Consider the following 5,196-nt stretch of genomic DNA (forward strand, 5'->3'; position numbering starts at 1 on the left):
AATAAGTCAGTTCTTCACATCAGGTGGCCAAAATATTGGAGCTTCAGCTTCAGCATCAGTCCTTCCAGTGAACACCCAGGACTGATCTCCTTTAGGATGGACTGGTTGGATCTCCTTGCAGTCCAAGGGACTCTCAGGAGTCTTCTCCAACACCACAGTTCAAAAGCATCAATTCTTAGGCACTCAGCTTTCTTCATAGTCCAACTCTCACATCCATACACGACCACTGGAAAAACCACAGCCTTGACTAGACGAACCTTAAGCTTTACGTATGTGTATATCCCCTCTTTTCTGGATTTCCTTTCCATGCTGGTTGTGGCTGATGATTGTTTGGCACTTGCTGCTATATCATCCAGAGAAGGCGATGGCACCCCACTCCAGTACTCTTGCCTGGAAAATCCCATGGACCAAGGAGCCTGGTGGGCTGCAGTCCATGGGGTCGCTAGGAGTCGGACACGACTGAGCGACTTCACTTTCACTTTTCACTTTCATGCATTGGAGAAGGAAATGGCAACCCACTCCAGTGTTCTTGCCTGGAGAATCCCAGGGACGGGGAAGCCTGGTGGGCTGCCATCTATGGGGTCACACAGAGTTGGACATGACTGAAGTGACTTAGCAGCAGCAGCAGCAGCTATATCATCATCACTAGAGCCAGAAGTCCCCTGTATTCTTTTCATGTCAACTCACAATTTTTAAATATGCAGTGTGTTTCATTCACCCCCATCATTATTTTTTTATTTTCAAATTGTCCCAAATAATGGCCCTTGGGTCCCTTCACACTTGTTTCTGCACTCTTAGGACATGGTACCATAATGTTTGAATGCTTTCTTCTTTCAGGCATAATAATATGTCTAGATTTATATTGCATTTTCCCTATTCCAGACCTGGAATCAACTATTCTCCAAAAGACACTGGTATCTTTCCATGAGGATGGGTATGTTGAAAAACAAAGTCTAGAGACCAAAAATGTTCACTATTACTAGAGTATCATTGCATCTAGACCTCCACAGTAAACATTGCTAAGGAATATATGTTTTAGAAATCATTATACTTTTAATATGAACTATAGAATAAAAGCAGTGCTTTTTTAATATTATTGATGATTTTAGAATATAGTTCATAGCACTGGTTATATTTAGTTAAAATCCTTTCAATGCTGGTTAATGAGAACAAGTGAATGTTATATAAAAAAATATAATTCTAGGACATAGACCTGAGTCAGCCATGGCTCAGATGGTAAAGAATTTGCCTTCAATGCAAGAGACTCAGCTTCTATCCCTGGGTCGAGAAGATTCCCTGGAGGAGGGCATGGCAACCCAGTTTTCTTGCCTGGAGAATCCCATGGACAGAGGAGCCTGGTGGGCTACAGTCCATAGTGTCGCAAAGTCAGACAGGACTGAAGTGACTTAACATGCCTGCACATGTGGTTAGCATACATAGGACATAGGTCCCATAAGAACTAGACATGTTAATGTTTCCTGTCATCATAGTTTCAAATCATTAAAAAAACAAAGCTATAAAAAAGATCAGTTTGATATTTCTAATTCAAATGTACCTTTATAAGGGCTTTTGCCTAACTTATCTTTTTTCTCTTATACTGAATATCTTGATTTTTAATAAAAATAACATAATATTAATTAGTTTCATCTTATTAAAATTTTTCAAAATTACAATACCAGTATTATTACTTACAATAAAATCATGAATGAAGTTTAAGATATTTTGTAGTTTATTTTGTCCCTTTCCTGGACTATATCTCATCAAAGATATTCAGTAAGAGTACTGTATTTTAAAATCATTTGATGTAATTCCTAAAGAAAATGCATGTATATGTGTGTGTATATATATATACACACACACACACACTTTGATATACAGTTTGATTCATTTATTTCCATTTGCTTCCTGTTCTAAGATTTCCTTTTAAATAAAATTTAAATACAGTTTTGGAATATATGGTTTAAAGTCAAAACTGTATGAAGAGGCTTTTTGGGAGAACTCTTGCTTCTTTTCCTGTCCTTAAGAATTCCACTACACTTCATTTATTTAGTTTTTGGTTTCTTCTTCCAGTATTTCCTTTATCAAATATAAACAAATATGTATTTATCTTTGAAATATATCCCCCTCTAATTATACAAATGGCAGCATACTTTTCTGTCCCACATCAGTACATAGAAATTATCCTCATTTCTATTTACCGCTAAATAGAACTGTGTTGTAACTCTGTCATAATTGGTTTAAGGAGCCCTCTCTACTTAAGGATAGTTCTTTCCAGGTTTTTGCTATTATAAATAATCTCACAATAAATGAATACAAGAATATATCTTTGTGTCATATATATGACACACAAGAATATATCTGGGTCATACCAAGAGCATTTATTTTCAAACTTTGAGATTTTTGCCAATCTGATAAATGATAGATGGTATTTCAGTATAACTTTTAAGTCTCTGATTATGAGTGGACATCCTTTCATAGGTTCAAAGGCTCTTTGCCTTTCTTTTTTTGGTAAACTATCTGTTCATTTCCTGTGTCCATTCATCAGATTCTGAGTATTTCTCTTTTCTATTTTAAAAGATTTTTACATGGAGAAGATGACCAACTGTCTGTGATATAAATTACAGATATTTTTCCAGGTTTGTTTTTTTTTTTGTCTTTTGCTAGTGGTGCATTTTGTTGTTGTTAAGCAAAAGAGTTTTCTTTCATACAGTTGAATATATGAATCTTTTCTTATTTGCCATAACTCTGTTTCCAAATAAGGTCATGTTCTGAGACACTGAAGGTTAGGATTTAACACATCTCTTGGGGGGACACAATTCAACCATAATAAGTACCATTTATTAAAATATCCTTTTCTGCCTGTGACTTGGGGTATCTTCTTTTTTTTAATCATATATTAATGTTAAATTTCCATATATACATGAGCCCTTTTCTGGAGTTTTATTCTACTCCATTGACTTATTTGTTTATATACTAATACCAGAATATTTTAATTTTAGTAGCTTTATAGCCCCCCTCTTTTTTTTTTTTTTTTTTGCAAAAATGTCCTCTTAATGATTGTGCCATGAAAGTCAAAAGCAAAATCAAAGACATTGTATCACACAATTAAACAACCTATTCAGTAAAATTATGCCTGCCAACTTAACATTTGATTTATTCTTTGTTCAAAGGATTTAAAAAGAGTTGCATTTGCGGCCTACTCTAAATATAAGCTAAAACAAACTTTTTCATAATTTGTCATTTCTTTTTAAATATGAAGATAACAAATATTCATTTCTTTCCATCTTCTTATATGGCTTCACTTCATGAATTTTTTTGATATCAGTTTGGTCTCTTTCATAACAAAGATGTTTCCTTCCCTCTGTCCCCAGTTCTAGGCACTGTAGAGTGCCCCAGTCCAGCCCCAAAGTTCCAATGCAGGGGTGTTCCCTCAGGCAATCCCTCTGGTGCCTAGTGGTCTCCTTAGGCACCGCCTGTGGGACTTGGGATTTGATAGCATCTTTCCTAGAGACCAAACAGTTTGACATGTGAAGGCTCAGAGCACTGACTGTGCAGGTTCCCATTAATATGATGGCTGGGTCATTGCTGGGCAAGACTCTGAGGCAAGACACAGCTGTTCTGACTCAAATGTAGGCTTGTGCAGGAAACAGTTCTGTGTCAAACAGGAGACACAAGTAGTGTCTTTGCCATAGTTCTGAGCTGGGACTGCATAGTACACTGAATTCTAACCTTACAAAAATCATTCTTCCCTCCTTTCTCTCCTTGGGGGCTCTGTTCTATCTCTTCTTGACGCTAGAAGTTGCTTTTATCTTCTCCTGACATCCTGAGAGCTGCCTGAAATATTTTCCCACCACTCTGCCAAGGGTAGCCTCCCTAAATTTCTACATACATCCCATGGATAGGGTGTTAGCTTTAGTGTCTTAAAAGAAAAGGGACAAAAATTAAATTGAGTTTTTAAGAGAGATTACATTTTCTTTTCTTTGGAATATAGTTTTCCAGCATTTCTTATTTTTTTTTTTTTTCATTCAGGCATAGTTGATTTACAGTATTTGTTTCAGGTATACACCATAGCGATTTAAAGCTTTAAAACTAACACTCCGTTTATAATTATTGTCAAATGTTGGCTATATTCACTGTGCTGTACAGTAATCCTTGTAGCGTATTTATTTTATACATAGTAGTTTGTACCTCTTAATCCCATATCCCTATCTTGCTCCTCTCTGCTTCCTTCTCACCACTGATAACCACTAGTTTGTGCTCTTTGTGAGTCTGTTACTTACTTTCTTGTTATATTCACTAGTTTATTTTTTAATTCCACATATACATGATAATGTACAGTATTTGTCTTTCTCTGCCTGACTTCTTTCACTTTAGCATAATACCATCCAGGTCCATCCATGTTGTTGCAAGTGGAAAATGTTCATTCTTTCATGGCTGAGTAGTACCCCATTGTATGTATGTACATCTTCTTTATTGCTTCATCTGTTGGTAGACACTTAGATTGCTTCCGTATCTTGGCTGTTATAAATAATACTCCTGTGTACACTGGGGTACATGTATCTTTTCAAGTTAGTGTTTTCGTTTTCTTCAGGTATATACCCAGGAGTGGAATTGCTGGGTTATATATATATACGATAGCTCTATTTTTAGATTTTTGAGGGGCCTCCATACTGTTTACCAGAGAAGGAAATGGCACCCGACTCCAGTGTTCTTGCCTGGAGAATCCCAGGGATGGGGAACCTGGTGGGCTGCTGTCTCTGGGGTCGCACAGAGTCGGACACGACGGAAGCGACTCAGCAGCAGCAGCAGCAGACTGTTTTCCACAGTGGCTGCACCAACTGACCTTCCCACCAACCATGTACATCCATTCTCTTTTCTCCACATCCTATTCAACATGTGTTATTTGTGGTCTTTTTTATGATACCTGTTCTGACAAGTATGAGGTAATATTTCACTGTGGTTTTGATTTGCATTTCTCTGGTGATTAGTTATGTTGACCATATTTTCATGTGCCTTTTGGCCATTGACATCTACATCTTTGGAAAAATGTCTGTTTAGGTCTGCTGCCCACTGAGTTGCATGAGCTGTTTATGTATTTTTAATATTAACCCCTTATCAGTCATATCATTTGCAAGTATTTTCTCCTAAGTCAGTAGGTTGTCTTTTTGTTTAATCAGTGGTTTCCTTTGCTGTGCA

This window comes from Bison bison, unplaced genomic scaffold (assembly GCF_000754665.1).
Source record: "Bison bison bison isolate TAMUID 2011002044 unplaced genomic scaffold, Bison_UMD1.0 scf7180017864263, whole genome shotgun sequence".
Classification (NCBI taxonomy): domain Eukaryota; kingdom Metazoa; phylum Chordata; class Mammalia; order Artiodactyla; family Bovidae; genus Bison; species Bison bison.